Genomic DNA, 21,464 nt, shown 5'->3' with positions numbered 1-21,464 from the left:
CACACCGAAGACAAGTGCCTGAAATAAATGCAATGACAACTTTTTTTGTTTGTTTTGCTTTCTGGTTTGAGAAGAGAGGAGGAGACCTAGCCATTCACCTTCACAGTACAGGTGAAAACGAGCAATGAGTGGCCATTCTACTTCCATGTGTGGACAGGTTGCCAAATTGATCAGAGCATTGATCTATGTCAGACACCCACGCTCTATGCTCCAGGGAGGTCCAAGTTCATACCTGCAGGATGGGAAGCAAAGAGAATGTTTTACCACTGTTTAGCACTGGTTTCACGCCGGAAGCACTACAGGGGATCAGACCCGTGCTTTCTCTTCGCTTAGGTAATGGAGGATGTGATGTGCACAACCTCCGGTCTTCAGCACAGTCCAAGGTGCCTGTGGTCAGGTGCCACAGCACAGCTTCTCCCAGAGCGGTGTTCTGCTGTCTTCGAGGCCTTGACTCGTTCTTTGCCTCCTCCACCAAGGGCACCGATGGGTTTCCCAGCGCGGAGCGGTGTCAGGTAGTCCGCTGCGGCCTGGGGATGCTGTCGGTGCCCTCCGGACTGCCCACCCGCAGCCCTCGCCCTGCCAAGACAGCGAGGGAGCTGGCAGCCGGGCTTGGGGTGTTTGACCTGCGGCCGTCCCTCACGACCCTAGAAGCTGGGATCCCTCGGGGCCCAGCCTTTCTCTCTCATATAAACTTTTCCTCTGAAAAATAAAGCACAGCGCGCGGCGGGGGTGAAGCAGCAGCGCTCTCGGGGTGAGCTGGCCCCAGCAGGGCGGCGGGCAGGCAGGGTGCTGCCGCTGGAGAGAGGAGGCGGGCAAGCGGCCGGACCACTCTGGGGAAGTTTCCTCCCCGCCCAGCGCAATTTGCAGCCAGGTGCCGCTCCCGGGCAGCGGCCGGGCCTGTGTCGCAGCCACGGACGTCCTGCGGAGTGTAAGTCCGAGCCGTGCCGTTCCGTTTGGGGCCGAGCCGTGCCGGAGCCGGCGCGGAGTGCCGGACACGTGGATGCGGCGGGGAACAGGCGGACGCGCAGCCTCAGCTCCGGGCGTTCCGCGGCCGAGGGGGCTAAGCGGGTGCGCAGCGCCGGCCGCGGGCCTTGCGGCGGGCCGGGAGATGCTAGGTCGCTGGAGCTGCGGGTGGTAGGAGGGGAAGGGGCGTCAGAAGTCAGCTCTCAAGGTCGCCGGCGGGCGCTGAAAGCGTGATTTTTTTGTCAGGTTGAAAACCTGAGTGTACTTAGCTGCGATGAGCGCATCTGCCCTCATCCCCTTCCCGGGGCCTGGCAGACGTAATCACGTCAAGTGTCAGGGGAGGTGTTCGGGCAGCTACTTCTCCGACGGACGGGAACAGGCGGCTGATGCCGGGGTAGCAACGGCGGTCCCGCCGCCTGCGATGCAGCCGGCGCTGCCCGGTGCCCCGGTCACTCTTGCCGGGAGCCGGCTGGCTGCCTGCCCACAGCCAGTGGGGGTGGGCAGGGCAGAAGGAGAGGAGCTCTCTTCGCCTCTCCGCTCATCTCAGCGCCTTGCCCGGGACCAAGAGAGCGTCGGCTTCAGGGACGGGAGTGTCCACACGTGTGCCTCTCCTTAGCTCGTCTCCGGGGCTTTCCGTTTGCCGTCACCTAAGCCCTTCAAAGGGTTCTTGGCTAGTTGTGAGCCGATTTTCGGTAGCGCTGTTGCTCTTGGACCCAAGGTTGGTTGGTTTGTTTGTTTTCTTTCAGGCTCTAAACAGCATATTGTTGACTGCGAGTAGCGTAACACTTCCGGGGTTGCATATGCTCTAGCAAAATGCAGCATGAACAGCAGCGCTGGACAGTTGCTACATTTGAAGACTCACATCTTCCATAGTCTTTAAAATAAAAATACAATTACAAGAAGAGAAATCAACAAACTTTTAAAATTTATGGATTAGCCTTTACAAGTGGTTCACTAATCTTCAGAACTGTGGAGTTTGTAACAGCATTGATTAAAAGATTTATAAACGTGTAAGTAGAAAGGAAGTCCCTGGTTCCTGTTATTTTTTCCAGGCCTGATGATTTGGTACTAATTTTCTTAAGCTGCATCTTCCCATGTAAACTGAATCACAAAAAAGGTAGGAAGAAAGTGGAGCAAACACGTCACTCTTCTTGTCTGTGGGTCTGTCTTCTGTGTGCTGCAAATCCTGTAACTGTGGGCAAGTCGGGATGACCTGTAGAGGGGACCTTGGAGGGGGAATTCTAAAATCTTCTAAGATCACCTGAACATTTTCTCCAAGTCAGCTGGAAACTGGAGGCCTCTTGCATCCTGTGATTATACAGAATGTTAGGTTATTTGTTTCTTTCAGTTAATTATAGAATCTACAAATATTATTGCTCAGAATAACCTTCTAGATTTAGAGGGAGAGTGCTATAAAATTGAGGCAATTGAATTAGGAATCTGAAGTTTTTTTTCTTCCTTTAATTTTTAGTCTTTGAATGTTTAATCAGATGTATCAAACATCACAGGATAATGATTTGCCAAAGGTCTGAACATTTTAAATGCAGTTTTACTTTCTTTTAATTTATTTTAAACTCTTTGTGACACAGCATCTCTTCTTGCTCTGTCTCAGAGTGCTAATTGTACTGCATAGCCATCAACAGTCAAATGGGCATTTACTATTGAGTCCTATGACACAGGTCAAGCTGCCATGAGAAGGCTGTAGTGGTTGGACCAAGACAGATTTGCCCAAATTTGGTGGTGTGACAGTGAGCTCTGTCTGCTTGGGAGATGTACTGGAGGGGCAGGTCTTAATGGAGCCTGGTGGCAGCTGCTGCCCATACCCAGCCTAAGTCCTGAGGAGCAGGTGGGTGCATGGGCAGTGAAAGCCCCAGCCAACCCAGGGCCCCCACTGTGCCGAGCTGTCTGGAAAAATCAGGGAGGTGAATTCCCACCCTGTGTGGTAGGGCTGCATTTTTGCACCTCCCCTTATAATGAAGTGAGCTAGGAGAAAGCTCTTTTTATTTATAAGAATGGAAATTGTATGTAAAGTCCTTACAATTAAGGAGGCCATAGCTGGGTATTCCATGTACTTTTGAAAGCTTTTCCAAATCCAAGTTGTTTCTCTGTCCTTCCTGTGCTGTTTCCATAGCAAGTCATACCTGCTGCCACTTTAGGCAATTGGCCCAATTCCTGAAATAATCTGATTTTTAATTTCTCAGTAGCCTGAACTTTTTGTCATCTTGAAGGGGACGGCATGGTTTTGTGTAAGATTTTCTTTCTGGCTTTTATATTATGCAGTTGTCTGAGGAGAGAAATATTCCATTGGACCTCATGTTAGACAGCTTTGACAATCCAGTGATACAGCCTTGTGTTTATCTAGTACTTAGGACCATTCATTCTCTTTATTTTGAACTTAAGAGAGATTGAAAGATTTGGGGAGAAAAAAAAAAGCTGTCTTAATTTTTTTTTTTTTTTATCCCATTTTCATAGATGAGCCCAAATGAATAGACTGCTTGCACCTACCTAGTGAAACTCTTTCCTGCTGCAAGTAGGTACCTTTACTGCATCAGGAGAAGCAGAGGTAAGGTAGACAGCAAATGTGAAATCTGACTTTTGATCTGTTGTAAAGGTTGAACAGAAGATGCTTCTTGCAGTACGTGAATGTTGAGACACCAAAGAAAATGTTGGTTGGCCTTGAGAGACAGGAAACTTTTTTACTTGTATAGTAGGTGAATAAGGAAGCAGCATCCTTGGCTGACCTGAGGAAGGTCACTGGCATGCGTATTCAGTTGGTGGTCGATTTATGGTGCATGCGAAGAGTGTCACTAGTGCAGAGGCCACAGAGCTATGTCTCTGCGCCACAGGAGTGCAGAGTGAGTCCAGAGGCAGTTTTTGGTGGCTCTTACAAGAACACGATACCCCACCAGTCTGTAACCTAGTATTTGGGGTCCCCTTCACTGGGAGATGCCAAGCATTTTGCTTGTGGGTTCTTTGGTTGAGCACTAGTTTTCCATAGCTAGGATGACTCATTTGTAGCCATTCCTTCTGCAACCCATCCTATTTGTGTGGGTTTTGTATATTGAGGGATACTGTGGCTTCCACTGCTGAAAATACTGCAGGTGGTGCTTCTTGAATGCTTTAACTGGCTTGGGTGAAGCTAGGGCTTTGAAGGTTGCTACAATTTCAGACTCAAATGTATCTGATGTAATTAAACAAAACCAAATCCCAAAGCAATTAAAAAAAAAAAAAAATTAAAACATTTCACCTAGATGAAAATTACTTTTACTTGCTCTGTGTAAATCTCAGAATCTTTAAATGTGATTTGTGCTAATTATAACTAGCAAAGGTTTACTGGCTTGTACTGATCTGTGCAGCAACAGTTCAGTTGTTTGTTGTTATACTGCAAACTTTTACAGACTTAATGTATTTTACAAACTACTTTAAAAGCCATGTAAAAGAGTAAGTAATGCCTTGCCTTCTAATCTAAGTTTATAATAGGCATAGAAAGGCTTCCTAGAGCATGGATGGAATTACTACTCATTGGAAATAGTGTGCAGAACCACACAGGTTGAAACTAAGCGTTGTTGGTAAAGCATCTTGCACTTCTTTCTTGAGGTACACAAGTATTCCAGTTGCATGTTATGATTCACAGCACAACTCTTTTTTCCTTGTATCTATGTCATGCTCTTTGTTAACCTTAGTCTAGTAACTTTAATCTCTGAACTCTGCCTTTTGTGATGCTTGGCACAAAAAGCAGAAAACGGATGTATTGCTGAAAAAACTGATGACAGATGAACTTGACTGTTGTGTTCTCTTTTTATTCTCTGTTAGTGATGCATAAATTCAGGGAAATTAGAGATTCCTGTCCCTCCTTGGCAAAAAAGATTCCATGGGATGCTAAGAACAAAGATGTTTAATCCTGTTTGAGGTGCAGAATTCACAATATAAATGTTTGTGTGTGTTATTTTTTTTTTAATTTTAAGAACATAGGTTTCTCTTGTGTTTTCACCATAAAAGTATTATTTATTTCCTGTCCTGAACTGTGGGCATATTTCTTTGCTGAGCAGTTTTAGTTACATTTCACATTCAAATAAAGTTAATCCCACTGGGTAGTTTAAATATCACATCAATTTTATAAGTCACTTAAAGCTCTGGCAAGTAAGTTGCCAGTATAATTTTAATGTTGTTTTGCAGTTTGACTTTCATGTCACAGTGAGTGTAGGTGCCATGGGGTTTACATACCTCTCCAAGACATTGGGACTGGTTGCTCTATATTTACATAAAGGAGAGTTTACCAATTAAGCAATGAACCCCATGTTTTTCAGCTTGCTCTGCTGTGTGTTTACTCATGCCACAAGTCCTGACACTCCATGCATTTCTGCTCAGTGGTATTGGGGAAAATGTCTGATGAGGTGGATATGGATGCCTATGGGAACACAGAAGTGGTGACCTACCTCCTGTGCTGTTATGTAGAGCATTACCTGCAGGTTGCATGCCCACAGAGCTCTGGGGCTGGTCCTGAGTCAAGATTTGGGTTGCTGTCAGTACTGCAGTTGGTGTGGGATGTCCTCCAACAGATGTGTGTGTTGGGTCCTGTTGGGCAACTCTCAGTTTTACTGGAATTCCTGTGGCTCCTGGAAGGGAGAATGCTGTACTGCATCTGCAAGTGTTCCAGGCTGAAGCAGAGGTTGTCTTCAGTTGAAGTGCTGGAATTGTTTATAAAGCTGCTCAGAGTCCCTACTAAGTTTCAGTTGGCAGGGGGGCGGAATCTTCCATTTTATTTCTGTTGGGTTTTTTAATGTATTTATTTTTATTATTTTAAGCTGTTACACTTGGCTTAGTGTCTTTCCTAGCACTGGAAAGAATTGTTTTCTACATGCTATTTAGGTTATTTGCCGAATGTAACACCTTGAAGGAAGTGAGGGCAGGGGACTTTCCCTGTCAGTCTCTTGGATAGCAGTGTACTGGTTTTGCACCAGACAGGATTTGGGATTCACCCCAAAGGCTTAAATAACAACACTTGCACAGAATGTGGAAGTCACATGAAAATAATACTTACAAAAGTAGACTAAATAGAAAAGGTAATGAATGCATGCACACACTGTGTATAATCCGACAGTAGTGCAGTCATGTGGCCCCCACCCCGGATCTGAGCCGTGCGACGCAGCCTTTGGGATCGGACAACGCAGTCGGCTGTGGCTGCTGCGAGTGCCCATCCCTTGGTATTCCTGCACAGTCCAGGCTCATAGATGAAACTTCTTATTGCAGAGTTGTACACCAGGAAGTGTTTTCAGCATCAAGTGCTTTTGATGGTGCACTTTGTCCATCTGGAAAACAGAGTGAAGGCTCTGAGGCCCTCAGCAGTTAAGTTAGATCCAAGCAGTGTGTACTCAATGAGCCAAGAAAGGAGGTGCTCCTCTGCTTCAGCAGTTAGTCTTCTCCGATTCCTCCTGCAGCTCCCAAACCTCAACTTTTGGTCAGCACTTGGGGCAGCTTGGCTGCATGCTTCCAATTTCTTGCTTCTTCCTGTTTCTTGCTGGGTGCTGCTTCCCTGCTTCCCCTGTGCCATGCACTGGAGAGTGATACTTGCACTGAAAATTCAACACAGAACTCTGCTAACAGAGAGATGCAGAGTAAGTAGCTGGTTTTAGCAAGAAAAGGGAAGGAGGGGAAAAAAACAAATATCCAGCACCTGGCTGCAGCAAAATAATGATTTTTTGCAGCAAACGTGAGATTCTGTGGAATCTTGGAAAAATGCCAGACTCCATTACCACAGAAATGCTGAGTCCATGGGGCCCAGAGAGAGATGGCTGGAGCAGTTCACATCTCTCTGTCTTTGTTTCAAGCCCCTCGCAGTCTTGCTGAGGCATCAGGTTACAGCTTTTTCACATTTTTAAGGATATCTTTGTTACCAGAAGGGCTAGAACGTTCATTTTGATGGAGGTGAGCTGGGTTTTGGTGGCGTGATTCTCCAGCTCAGCAGTGGTGACATGACTGTGTCTGTGAGCATTGCTAGTGACAGCCAGGCACAAGGTCAGGGTTTTAACTCTGTCATTGATGGCTGTGCCTTTGTCTGTACATCACGTTAGGGAACAAAGTCTGCAAAGGCAATGAATGCAAATACAGGTCTATAGCCTTAGGTTGGAAACTCATAGTATTGTCACCTGTGAAAGTCAGGTGTGTTGGAGATACCTCAGTTTCTCTCACAGGCTGACACAGCACTGTACTTCCTTCTGCTTTTCTTTGCTGCTCTGAAGAAATGTGTGATGTGCTTCCTTTTTGGAAAACTCCACAAAACAATAACCAACAAGCACCATGCAACTGCAGTCTGAGCTTATAAAATGGAATGGGCTGCGCCTTTCCCCACTTCTCTTCCCTCCTCTATCTGCACTTGGTACAATACTGGAAACGAGCCACAAAACCCACTTAGAATATTTACTAAGTGTCTAAAATAATGAACAGCCAGAACTAGCTGATGTATTTAAATTCCCCAAATTGAGATGAGCTGCTGCCGAGCGGTATATAGTAACTGCTCCATTCATAACTACTAGTAGAATGGTATTCTTTAAAGTAATGTCAGTGAAAATACTTCTGAAAATTGTGAGCTGTTTGTGGACAGTTTGAAGAACATACTTTATTCACTAGAAAATATTAATTCATCTGTGTTTGCAATAACACCATGGAGTTGTTGTTGATGTACTTTTCCTCATCAGTGGCAGTAATTCTGCAGTGCCATAGGCAATGGTGCTTGCAGCACTGGCAGAAGTGCTTCAGCCCATTGCTCACAGTGCTGGACATACTCATTTTTCAGAACTAGAGCCTAAACACAGCATTCATTAGAACTTTTTTAAAGAGTGTTTTAATTTTCTGCCAATGACATTGGGAACTAATCAACTGCCAGTGTAACTTGGTGTGTTTTCTTCACACAGTGCTGAGCACATGGCTTTAGGAGCAGGAGAGAGATGTTGCAGGCATTTCATTGCAGTCTGTTAACAGATACAACCACTGATCTTAGCTACAAACCCTCTTTTCCTCAGAGAGGTGCATCTGTTTCTTGGTCCAGGCATGAGTCATTTTTTGATCACTTTACAAAATGGATATTTCAGCAATGAACAGTCCACCTGACTGCAGTCGCTCTGTACATGCACTGCACTCATGGCGTTCTGCATGAAGTCTTCTTGAAAGTCTTGATGAAGTTGTAACTTAGCCCTTGACAGTACAAGGCAAACTGCTAGTAAAGTTTATTTTCCTTTTTACTAGGTTATCTGGACCATTGTTCTGCTCACAAAACCATATTTGTTAGTTTTGGCTCTCTGACTGTTCTTCCTTAAGGATAAACTCCCCATGGGCAGTTGTACGATTGTGTGTTAGAAGACTGCATAGCAGTTTATTCACAGCTTAGGCTCCAGCAGAATTCAACTGTGTGACTTCCTGGCTAAAGCAGGGGTGCATCTGTAATGTAAACACCTTGATTTTGTGGAAAACCAGGAGATTTTTTTGTTTGTTCTTGTAAAAGATTCCTGCTGGAAGCTTAACTTTAAAGTTGGCATCCAGCCTTTTCTGCTGTGAGTTGGATACTGATCTGATTTTGTGCTTTTATAGACATTTTTATATTTTCAAATTTTTAATTCAAAATTAGCTTTGCTTACAATCTACAGAGCAGAATAAAATCACATTACAAACATCGTAGTATTAGATTTTATCACCATTTAGTTCTTCTTGTCTGCCCAGGGATTTCTACATCTTCAGTAGAACTAATTTACAGTCAGACACTGAGGTCTTCTAGAAGGCCAGCAGGCTCCACAAACTAATTTATCCAAATAACCAATCCCTCATAGACCAACTATAGAAAGACACCAAAATGGGCTAAGCAGGCAAAGCTCCCTTTTGAAGTCTGGAATGTTTTGACTGACTTGAAACAGGCGGCAGGAATGAAGGGATAATTTTCAGTGACCCATGGGACTTTTTTGCCATTTTCAAATATTAGGTAAAACAAAGAGAAATTGCTTGTTCTAATTTAGAAAGACTTAGCAATCCGGAAGGTAGCCAGACTCGGAATGGAGCACTGAAGTACAGAACTGAAGTTTACTCAGTGTGCTGAGGGTTTGTGTCTGGGTGTATAGTATTTGCATGCCCACATATACGCTACTTTACGTACACATGGACATACCTCAGCTGGGTTTTGAATTTCACTGCTAAAGCACAGCTTTAGTACAGAGTATATCTATGCAACTACCTGAAGCACTGCTCTGAAGTACATACTGTTTTTCTTGAGGCAGTCATTTGTAATTAGAAGGATGTGTTTCTGTTGCTGCTTCTAGACTCGGATGCCAACTCACACCCCCTCCCCCACCAAGTTCTGGTGCCAGTTGAGTAAATGTGAGAATTAATATAATTGTTAAGTGCATTTTCTAAGTCTTAAGATAGTCTTGCAGATACAAAGGGGGAATATTTTGGTGCATACATAAAAATGCACTTTTCTGTGAACAGCTCTAGGGAGAGAGAGGGAATGTGACTATTTAGGAATAAAATTAAAACATTACAGATCAGGTACTTCACGTTCAGCTGACTCTGTATCTTAGTGTGGAGCAATCTCATGGATTTCAGCAGCTTCTTTAGAGATGCACTTCTGTAAATTTTGTTTCAAAGGAGACAGACTGACTGCAGTGCTCAGCTCTGTCCCCATGCCATTAGCTCAGATAAGCTGGAGCTTCCTGGCAGAAAAAAATGTTGTCTGCAAAGAGGAATGACTAAGCCAGTAGAGAGGCTTCTCTACCCATGCTTAATAGAATTATGTTTGCTTAAAACAGTATTTTGGCAGAGATTTTGATCACTAGTACTTTTCCTTCTGACGTCTTGGGTGGTTCTTGGGAGCTGCACACATATGACACTCATGGTTAAGAGAGGATCTGAAAGCCGTCCCCTGTGCACTCACAGTGAGGTTAATAGGTTCAGGGGCCTGCAGAGCTTTGCTATGGGGTTTGTGTGTGTCCTGAGAACTTTATGGGTAGTAATGTTAAGCTGGCAGGGTAAAGTTGGCACTTAAAGCTCTGTGGTGCTTGGCTGGGCTATAGCTATTGCTGGTGTTGCTCCTACACACACAGCAAACTCCTCATTTTAGTTATTTTTACAGTGTCCTGATGTTGTGGGACAGGGCCTGAGCCAGCCGTGGGCTGCAGGCCCTTAGCAGTTTGCAGTCAGCCAGGACCCTGACTCAAGCTGACTTAGGTAAATCCCATCCCATAAACATCACCCTCAGTATAAAGGGGGGAGCTTGAGGAGAGGGACTCTTCATTCTGCTGCCAAGGCTGCCGTCTTGTTTGCTGTGCCTGCTGTGTGTTCCCTGGGCTGAGGATAACTTTAGCTGCTTGATATTGGGGTGAGTTTGGCTGTTTCATGCAATCTGTTTTCATTCCAGTCTGGGGGCTCCTCTCCTTTCCCTGCTCACCTTGTCTGCTCACCCAGGGTGGTTTGGTGATGGTGCAACTGTGGTCGGTTAGCCCTGGATACTGGCTACATTTAGAGACATGGGATATGTAATGATAAGTTTCTCCTGTTTTCATGTTTCTCTGAAATATTTGTGCTTAGTGTTGTCCTGTGGTAATAGACAAATATGGTAGAGTGACAGAGGACTCTTAAGTACAGTGTTCAATCAAACTGACTTCACATTAGTGGATTTTGGAAACATGATGTTTAAATTAATGTTATTTTGGTGACAGTGTATGTCTGTCTGTATGGAATGTATTAGATTAAATTAAGTTATGTTCCAGCTTTTACTTGAGGAATGTAATTTTGTTAGTAGTTAATAATGTTAATGCCATGATTTTCTCATATTATGTTTACGTATATGGCTACCCTAAAATCAAATTATATTTGTTGGGGTGAGGTTAGTCAGTAAAGAACCTGTTTACAACAGGAGAAATTAAAATCCAGCATTAGTAGGAAAAACATCTCTGTTTCTGCCTGCCTTGCTGTAGCTGTGCTGTCAAGTCTGTCCTGGACGTCGTGGGCTTGCTGGTCTCCTGGTCTGCATACAGCAGAGCCTGGCAGCAAGTCAGAGGCTTTGCAGGGATTTCTCATCAATCACATCAAATTTGTTACTCTGACGTTTTTGGCTTTCAAAGCCTTATGTTCTGCCACCAGCATTCGCCTAGGGATCGTACCAAGAATGCACCTATACAACTGTGTAGTGCAGCGGATGGGGGAGAACTTCTTCCCAGCTCCTGTGGTGAACAACTCATACCCTGAAGCACAGGATTTGAGTATCCTGATTTTGCTATAAATGTTAACGATCGTGAGTCAACAAATGAAATTGCTTGAAGATAAAAAGTTGCTTATTATTTTCTCAGTCTGTCTTAAAAGGAGCAGGCAGGAGAGCCAATCACTTCAAGCACACTTTCACACTGCCCTTACGGAGTAATTTAAAATATGATCTGTTACATTTGGGCAAAATGAGTAGGGATTAAGAAGGAGGCAGAATTTTTTTAGCAAGCACTGCCTGGGTGCTTGTAGATTCAGGCATTTGCTCTGGATGAGCGTGTTTAGTACCATGTATGTTTTTAGGGAAGAAAGCATGATTTATTTTATATTTTATATTTATTCTTAACAATTGGATATATTTTTCATGTTTAACCACCCTTTTAGGCCTGTAAATAATTTAAAAGATCTAAAAGTATCCCTGTAATCAGAATCAACTAGTTAAATGTTTATATGCTTTGCTTTCACCTTCAGTTATTTGTGCATGAAAAAAGAATCTAAATTTAGGAATGGCCTGTTCCGCTTCCACTTTCCTGCAGTTGTTGGAAGCATTAGGCTCTTTGGGATCGAGGTATATTTAGCTGTAGCCTGATGGATACATCAGATTTGTGTCATTTGCAACAATATTTTGGAAATGGATAAGTTTTATGTTTTATTTTTCTCTGGTCTTAGTAAGGCATAGCAAAAGCTAAGTGGCACACTGAGCAGGTTTCTATAGTGCATACACTGCATAAATTCTCTGCTGCCATTATGCTTTCTATAAACAGAAGGTGAGTGAGCTGCCAAATCCTTCCAGCACTGGCCGTGAGCACTCTCTGTTCTTAGCTTGTCTTGTTTATTGTTGCTCAAAGGCTGTCTGGTTTGCCAGTACTGCATCCGCTTTGGATCACCAGGAGCAAAGAGTATCTTGTGCATCTTGATAGCTGGACTTTTCATCTTCTCTGTTTCTTCTCCATCTGCCATTTTAAATGAAGTAATTGCCTGCAAGGAATATAATTAATTGAACAGTGTTTTGGTCTGACTGAGGAGAGTTAAAGGTAATAGTAACTCAGAAGAAAACACTTTTGAAGTTGGATGTGAAAACAGGAGCCTTGTATGACATCTGGAAAAATGCTCAGATCTGGACTGACAGAGAAGAGCAGGAGGTATGTAAGTGCCACTGGGCTAGACAGCAGAACTTGTGTTCCATCTCGCAGTGACCAGCAGCAGACATTTAAAGAGTGGAGATAGAGAGCAAATGCTGCTTTTGACAGGGTGGAAAAGTCATCCTGACCGTTGTTTAATGCTGTCCTCTGCTTTTGTTTGGATGTGTTTATGCTTTGAGCCTCTGTAATGATAACAATTTTCACTAGTTAATTATGTGATTTCTAAGAGCTTTTTGGTCGTTGTTGTTCATAACTGCAGCAAAACCATGAGGCTGTTTTCTTGACGTGAGAAATACTGAATTTTGGTATTCCACGGTAAGGTTGTGAAAACTGCCTGCTTACTCCCTTCCATCCTTTGAACAGTAATTCATGACTCTCTATTTCACTTGTGACAAATTGCTTAAGAGGTTTTGTGAGAGCTTTTGAGAAATACAAATATATTCTATATTAACCAAATCACCTTTATGCAAATAATCATTAACTCCTTACAAAAATGCTAGTCATTCTGAAGTTAAGACTTCTCTTTACAAGCCATGACTTCTCTTCCCCATTACATCATTCTTGTGTACCAACCAGTTCTCTTGTTTATTATAGCAGCTGTCATGCTTCCATTGTTGTAGAGGTCTTGAATAAAATATTGGGCCTGGATGTTTTGTGCCTCTTCATTTTGTTAACTTGCTCCAGAGTTTCCTTTGCTAATACTTTTCATTAAGAGCTGTCAAAGTCTTTTCTTGTATAGTGGGCGTCACACACATAACTCATGTAGCTTTTCTGCAATGGTCCTGTCTTGGCTGAGCGTTACTGTAGGCAAGTGTCAGCTTTTCACACATTTTCTATGAATTCTTCACATTAGTCTGAGCCAATAGCAAAGGATTCTTCAGGATTTTGGGGAATTTGTCCCACATTCCTCTCTGTCTGTATTTGGAACTACAGAAAATAATTTCAGGTATTGAGTTGTAATGTATGGTGTGCTCTGTGTAACACTCAGCATCTGCTCCAGCAAAGCTCTGCACGGGTCAGCTAGTCACATGCAGGTATCTAGGGCATCTAAAATTTCACTAGAGGTCTTTTCTGAGCATCAGAATTGCTTGAGGTGTCTTTTTATTAGCCTTGTATCCTCCAGTGTAATTTTCTTTTTGTGTTCCTGATACCTTTGCAGAGTACAGTGTGATCGTTGCAGATCATTCACCTCTTACAAATGTTTTTGCTGTTTTGTACATATAAATCCTTGGTTTAGTGAGGTCTATGGATTGCCTGTGTTACGCCTATTGGGGAGGAAATTCATGTTTTATTTACAGGTATTAGTTAAGAAGCACAAGCCTTGTAACTTCCAAGAAGGGACAAAGCATAACCACCTCGCCAGCTGCCAGTACTGGCTGCAGTACCACCAGTGCTTGAATGCATGCTTGCACCTTTGGAACCTCTTCTTATGTCTTAGGAAATGAAAAAGATGTTCCAGATGTTAGAATATAATAGCATAAACAGGAGCCCTGGTATTCAAAGCCCTCTTAATGCAGGCATTGGTCAAATTATTTTTTGGGTTTTATTTGCATGTTTGAGAAAGTCACCTCCTATGTGGTCTTACCGAAATATTAGCTAGAAGCCTAGAAACCTCTTCAGCTTGACTAATGCTCTTGAAAGACTGTTGGTTTGGTTCTAGTAGGCAGGCAGCTGCAGTCTTGCTCAGGTCTTGGGCAGAGAAGGCAGTGGTGTCTCCTGCACCTGCATTCTTGCTGGGGACACCACTGAAAGCAGCTATCTCCCCTATGCTGAAAATTGAGCTGCACAGGCAGTGGGGCTTTTTTTCTGTCAAAGCTAAACCAAAATATTTCAACATCCCTGAAGCATTTTTAAACACCCAGCATGAATAATTTTTAAAATTTTATCCTCCTGTCTGTTTTCCTGAAGGTGAACTTTTGAAAACTAAATCCGTGAGAATCAGGTCACAAAACTCTGTATTTCTGTGGCCATATTTGGGTCCATTTCTTTACGGCACAGGTTACTATAGGAACAAAGCTGAAACGAGAGTATACTTCCTGTTTTAGATAGTTATTTATTTATTTTTTAATTTACAGTTTCTATATGCATCTCCTTTATCTGTGTGAGATTTTCTAGTTTGGGATGGTGCTTTGTTCCTCAGACGCATTCAGTGTGAGACTAGAGTGACCTCTGATGTTTAAGGCTTTTGTCTGATGTGCCAATGCCTGAGAACAGAATTCAACTATCCTGTGGTATCTTCTACAGTGGAAGGCTTCACAATGTGTGCAGATGTGACTGTACATAGGGTGAGGTCAGAGTAAAGCTCTTTGCTGTTATTAGGGTTGTTTGAATAGTGAGGTAGAACAAACTGTCACCAAAAAGAACTCCCTTCTGCAGCTGAGGCTTGAGGTGGCAATGTTTTGCTTTTTGCATGGCATGCAACATTTGATGTATGAACTGAACCGCAGAGCTCATTACAGTGAGAAGCAGAAGTGTTAATGGAGCTGTGATGAACTAAGGGGTAAATGAGATAAGATTTGCAGGGGGAAAAGTCTTTTTGTAAGTCAGAATGATGGAATAAGAGGTTGGGAAAAATACAACCAATTTTAGATGCAAAACCAACCAGAACTTTTCTCACTGAATGGCTTTGAAACAGAAACTCCTTGTGAATTTGTGTTGAGTTGAGGTTAATAGTTTTGACCAAGCCCACAGAATCTGAGTGTGCTGGTATCAGCTGCAAATTGGTAAGATGTGATTGCACCTCTTCTTCACTTGAAATACTGTCTTCCTGTCACTGTAGCAAGAAGGGTCATGCTGATACTGTTGACTCTGGCATGTCCATTCTCCTCCATTTCACAGCTGTTAGCTGTGTCTTGATGGCATTTGATGTGTGCATGAGGAGGCTGTGGTGAGCATGTTAAAGGTGAAGAGGAAGGTGGGAACTGTACTGTGTTGTAATACATGAATGGGTCATAAAATCTTGTGAAAGATGACTCTAAGCTCTAAAAGGCAAGCTTGAAAGAAGGAGGAATATCTTGCTACCTCTTTTTACCTCCAGGTGAAAGCACTCCTTCACTCACCTGTCTTCCCTAACCTTTGACTTGTCTTTGTTTTCACATTTACTGGCATGAAGCATTTTGGAGTATCTTTTTCTTTTTTGGTTGAGGTTAATACATCAGCAACGATCATACCAGCTCATGCCTGAGAAGTTATTTGTGCCTCTGAGCTCTCAAGTCTTGTATGACCTGCCATAAAATTAAAAATGCATGTTAACCCTTTTCCCAGGATGGCTTTGAGAAGTATCAATTATCTCCTTGCTTTTGCTGATGAGCACTGCGACTTGCTTCACACTGATTCTGTTTAGGTTGTCTTGAGACCTTGAGCATTGGTACAATTTTGGCTGTCTTCCCATTTGCTGTCAACTTGTTCTAATAATAATCCGTTGATCTCAGCTGGTATTGTCAGTGCTCTTCTGGGGCTGGGTTTGTTGTGTGTTTTTCTGCGCTCATCTTAGTCAGCCACTGATGTTCTGTGCCACTCTAGTTTCTCACTGTCAGCAGTGAAGTAGGAAAACATTGCCAGGGGGCTGGAACTAGATAAATAAAGTCCCTTCCAACCTCAACTATTTTATTCTATGATTATTCTTTCAAAGCATGCACAGGGCATTCAATGTCAGAGGCAGCTGCCAGAAATAGAAGTTGTGTCCTTCTTGGTTCTGCTGAGCAGTTGTGGACAGTTTGTGTCAGACGAATGCAGTGGGAGACTGTGGTTGTTGCTGTTACCTAGAGAGGATTTGAAACTTTTGCCATGCTTTTGATTACAGATGGCATATACTGTCATAGTGCTTGCTGTAGTAATTTTTCCTTTTTATGGGGTTCCTTGGCAAATGTTTCATGATTAAATATCTTTAATCCCAAATCCTTGTGGGATGCTAGTTTGAAGAGTGTTGTTACTCTGCGTGTAAACCTTGCTTGCCCCTGAGAAACTGAAATAGAATTGTCAGGAAGAAGTGGTGCTGATCAACCCAGTGTATTCTGTACTTCAACGTTTGCTTTCTGTGAGTCATTTGTAGGTACAGAAGTGACCCTTGAGTGAATTAAATGCTAAGAAATATTACACAGGACCTGTAAAGTAAATGTGGCTGTGATGAAGCATGTGAGGTGGAGATGTTAGAGACACTTGTTGGGGCTGCTAAACAAGTACCAGTAGGATCACAAACAGGCCAGGTATGGGGAGTGCAGGGCTTTATCTTCATTCAGCACAACCTTTTGATTTAATATTCACAAGTTTAAAAACTTTAATGGTTCGGGACTGATAAAAAAAGTAAAAACTGAAGGACTAACTTAACTGGCCCTAACAGAAATCTGTTAGCCCAGTGTGCCCAAACTGGTACCAGAGGTTTCATGACACTTTTTAAAGAACTAAGACTTCAGTGAGGAAGAAACTTAATTTCTCTGCTTTGAGGTGTCCTGATGTCACGTTCAGTGGCAAGCAGGGTTTTGGTGTTAAGACACTGACCTGACAGTGGGATATGAGTCCTCACCATGGCTGTCCTGCAAACTGCTTGCCTGACTGTAGGGATGCCAGGTATTCTGTCTAATCTTTGTTTGCAAAACAGGATGGTAATGCTTTTTCTCACCAGGTTAGTCAATTCTGAGCTAGTTGTAGTAAACCTGTTATGCATAGCAGTTGCACTAAGCACTATCTTGCAGTTCTGAGTATTAAATTTGCAGTTCCTTTTGAAAGTCAAGAGAGTGCCAGACATGAAAGGTAAACTATTCTGGTTTTGCTTTCAGTAATGGAAGCGATGAAGCTGAAAATATTCCAATGAACATCTGTGTGTAAATGCTGATAGCAATTACATTCCAGTGGGCAAATCCAAAATACAGAGGGGGAGATCCTTATGCTCTTGCAGTGGTAAAGATCTGAAATCTAGATCTGGACACTGTAATCTGTCCATGTGGGAGGAGTGGCAGTTGTGTGCACAGCCACAGCCATGAGTTTTCATTGAGGAGTTTCTCCTACACTCTGCCAAGGCAGCAATTTCTCTTAAAACGTGTTCTTGCATCTGGCTTTGTTTGCTGTGGGCATAAGACTGTTGTATGGTCTATCAGAAATTGTATGCTTTGAACAATTTAAATTCCAAGGCAATTACTTTCTGTAGCAGACTTTGATATATTAAAACACTGAGTACAATTTGAATGACACTGTCCAATGCTTTCACATTTCTTTGTTCTTATCTGGTCAGAATATAGTGTGGGAATGGTTTGGTTTTTTTTGAGAACCCAAGTTGTAGAATATGTTTAGTAGGGTTTTTTGGTCTGTCAAGTAGTTTAATGCAAATGAAGGAAATGTCAGGAAAAATAAATCTTGAACTTGTTCTTTAGGCCTTCCTAAAATAGGACAAAGTTAGTAGACTGACTTTTGGATATCTGCTGTTGTGTCTGTGCACAAATGACACCATGAATGTAGGGCTGCATCATGTCATTTTTATAGTAGCAAGGATCTACTATCTTGTAACTTGAGTATTTAAACAATGTAAACTTTAGAACAGATACTTTTATAACTGCTGTATGTCCTTTTTAATATTGATTTTATATTTAGCTGAAGTTCCTCTATTAATCTTTGTTTCAAACATTAAATGCCTTGCTCATGGCAGCTGCCCATTCACTTGTACCGTAACTACTGGCATGTTAAGTTCAAAGTGGAATGTCATGGAGAAAGCTGATAATATATTTAGTTCCCTGTCACCAGACAGCACAAGGCACCAGCACGTCTCGTTCTCAGAGGGGGAAGCCAGCTGCTTGCACTGCAATGTTTCACTTCAGTTAATAGAATTACTGGTATGGGTTTTTTTCAGAGAAAAAACTGAGCTAACTGGGCTAACTGAGGCTCTCAGCATGACTTTTACTATGATCCTAAGTGTTATGAATACCAAAAAAAGTATCTTTTTTTAGAACAAAACAATTTCAAAATCAGTGAGAGACATGTAGAATAATATGTTTGTTTTTTTCAATGTTTTGATATGTGCATGCCAAAAAATAAGCTGCAGCTGGAGTGGATTGAAAAGAGCTCGGGGTCTGAATGACCAGAAGCAAACCGTTTTATAACATGATAGAAGCTCATCTAAGAGAGTGTTTTCCCAGAAGTGTAGTGAAAGGCTTAATCTGTATTTCTAGAAAACTGCAACTGTGTATTGGCCTAGCAAATGCTGGTGAGGTGTTGCAAAGAATTTTGGCCACACGTTTAGAATATTAATAGCTTCCTTACGTCAGGTGTTACACAGAAACATGTCTGGTCATGTAGCCAGCTGTTGTGTATTGATGATCCTACAAAAAGTTGTTTCTTCTACTGTATGATTTGTTTTCACTGATAATTTCCATACATTATGATGAGACTAGTTCCCAACATCAATACTTCATTGGCATTACGAAGCCCCTTAAAAAACCCCAACAAACAAAACAACAACAACAACAACAGCAAACCACCACGAAAAATACCAAACCCACATCAAAAAAAAAAACACCCAACCAAACTGATCCAGAAGAGTGTGTAAATGTTCTCATGCTTGTTCTGCTGGTGCTGCTGGAACAATAGGGATAGGATTTTTATTCCCCTTAAATGTGATGCTGAATCCAAACGCATGTGCCTGCTTTCCACAGAGCCAAAAGAGGGTGGAAGGCCCTGGGTTTTCCAGAGAAACAGGACCTCACGCTAGCTTTAATTTATTGCTTGGGTCAGGAGCCGTTCTAAGACTTAATTAGTTTCTGTCATGAAAATCAGGTTGTTTATCTGAATGCAAACTTGCTAGGAAAACTTTGTGCAGGAGACCTGACAAGAAAAAAACCAACCAACCAACCAATCCACCCCTCCCTGCAAAAAACAGTGGGATTTGTTTTAGTTACTGTTGTTGAGTTATTGAATCAGAAAGGAAGTCTTTGTAAGCATTACTTACGTTTTGACTGTAATATTATGTGTTGTGAATAATCATAGAATCAATAAAGTTAGAAAAGACCTCAAAGATCATCAAGTCCAACCTGTCACTCAAGACCTCATGACTACTAAACCATGGCTCCAAGTGCCTCATCCAGTCCCCTCTTGAACACCTCCAGGGATGATGACTCCACCACTTCCCTGGGCAATACATTGCAATGGACAACAACTCTCTGTGAAGAACTTTCTCCTCACCTTGAGCCTAAACTTCCCCTGGTGCAGCTTGAGTCTGTGTCCTCTTGTTCTGGTGCTGGGTGCCTGGGAGAAGCCCAGTCTCCATATTCAATGTTTGCACACTAAACCCTGGCTTCCTGGCTAGCCACATGCCTAAGGCTTGATGCTGGCAGCACTTCTGGCCATGCAGCTCCTTCACTTAGTAGCCTGAAGTCCTTGCACCATCAGCTGGGGAAGAAAAAGGCAATCTCCAAGCAGTGATTTTTTAAGAAGCAACCAGACCCACATCAGTGGCAGGATAAATTCAGAGAGGTTTGTCTGGGATAGGTGGCATTGCAGTTTGGAGGGGTCAGGGGTTCCTGAGAAGCTGGAATCAGAGCAGTCAGATGTAGGATCATCTGAGCCACAGCAGCAGTGATGTGGTTTTGCTGGATCTTTGATCTCACGCATAGCTGTGCAGTACCCACTGATAGCTCTGCTAGGACTGCTCTGCCTTCCAGCCAGGTCTTTACAGCAGCCTTTATCCAGTTTTCTTCTCAAGATGAGAGTAATTTTTCAAGGCCACTTTTATCCATAAGCTTCAAAGGGAATACCTTTAAATAGGTGTACGTTTGCCTAGGAGTTGGCAGTAATTTACACTGGCTGAATGCCTATTTAAATAAAGAAATGAAATAGCAAAACATGAGTGTAGGGTGTGAGTGTGAAGTGCGGCTGGTTAGCTAGGAGGGTGAAATGGATTTCGGGGAGCTATTTTCCTTACAGAAAAGTGAGACTTAATCATTCTATTTTGAATGACTATTGTTTCTGTATAGTAATTATGGTATGAACAGCCACTGACTTCTGAGTGCCTGATAGATTTTTATACATATATATTTTTTTCAATTCCTGGGGGAAGGTTTTGCTTTTGAATGACCAGCAGTTTTATGTCAGCTTGTCTAACTGATAACGTGCAGTGTATGAGACCAAATTGCTTTTGTGGCAACTTCTAAAAGCTGAGCTAGGCTACAAAAGTGATAACCACAGAAACTTTCTAATGCAGCTGAACACCAGGGCAAAACAAATTCAGCATCCAATGCTTTTCCCTACTCCCTGGGATGCTTACAGTGCTCTGCCTTTTATTTTGAAGATTTCTGTAACTGCTCCACTGGTTGCCCTGTCTGTAGAGAAAAATAATAGTCACTAAATGAATAAATTTGCTGATAATTGACAGAAAGCAGTAGCTCTTTGAGTCACAGTGGACAGACTTTTTAAAGCATATACTTTGAGATAGAAGATGAGGAATACAGTGTGGAGTTCATGACTGACTGATGAAGAAGCTGAATGTTGAAGAGATTTTGTTAAATAGAGTATTACAATGTTGGCAGGTCCTCTGCATCTTTCACCTTAGCCCATTTATGTTACTGAATGCTAAAGGCCACGCAGGTTTGAAAGTGCTGAGGAGACGCCGTGAACAATTGCCAAAAACCAGCTTAAATTTTGGAGTCCCTTCTGACTTGCAGCCAGGTTTCTAGCAAGCAAACTGCTGCCCTCGAGCCTGGGGATATCCTTAATACAAAATGCTATTCATTGTGGATTATGAAATTAGTTTCATAATGTAGCTTGTGTTGTCTAAACTGGGACCATAATAGACACTTCCCTCAAGATCCCATCTTTGTTGAACCTAGATATTAAGTGTCAAAATAACTTTTCCTGAAATGTTCAGGAAATCATCATAATCCCAAGAGACCTGAAGCTTCATCTCTTCTTGATCCTTTAGGGGTAAGAATTAGACTTCCTCAGTGGTTTCTGGACCAGTTATGCTAGTTTAAACTCCCTCAAGCAACTCCAAGACCTTCATAAATGAGCAGGTTCTAAAAGATTACTTAAGATCCATGGGGTGTTGTGGAGGTTTTGTATCTTTATACCAAAAACATTGTTGCATCACTTGCAGCTGTGAGGTTTTTACGAGGTTTATGCTAGTGTTCAAAAAGG

At 42.5% G+C, this 21,464-nt stretch overlaps 1 protein-coding gene across 8 annotated transcripts in view; it reads left to right on the top strand.

The window, feature by feature from the left end:
* The first annotated feature begins 4,509 nt into the window (after positions 1-4,509).
* The window catches only part of EYA1 (EYA transcriptional coactivator and phosphatase 1), a 111,950-nt gene continuing 94,995 nt past the window's right edge, over positions 4,510-21,464 (top strand). For all 8 annotated transcript variants that reach the window (XM_068162561.1, XM_068162560.1, XM_068162557.1 and 5 more), the window contains exon 1: positions 4,510-4,560. The gene's annotated coding sequence lies outside the window, so the exon portion shown is untranslated. The remainder of the gene's footprint in view (positions 4,561-21,464) is intronic.

The sequence above is a fragment of the Melanerpes formicivorus genome, unplaced genomic scaffold (assembly GCF_026170545.1).
Source record: "Melanerpes formicivorus ecotype bairdi unplaced genomic scaffold, bMelFor1.0.p_v2 SCAF_65, whole genome shotgun sequence".
Lineage (NCBI taxonomy): Eukaryota > Metazoa > Chordata > Aves > Piciformes > Picidae > Melanerpes > Melanerpes formicivorus.
Note: the sequence above shows the minus strand (reverse complement) of the source record. Positions and strands in the feature narration are given on the sequence as shown.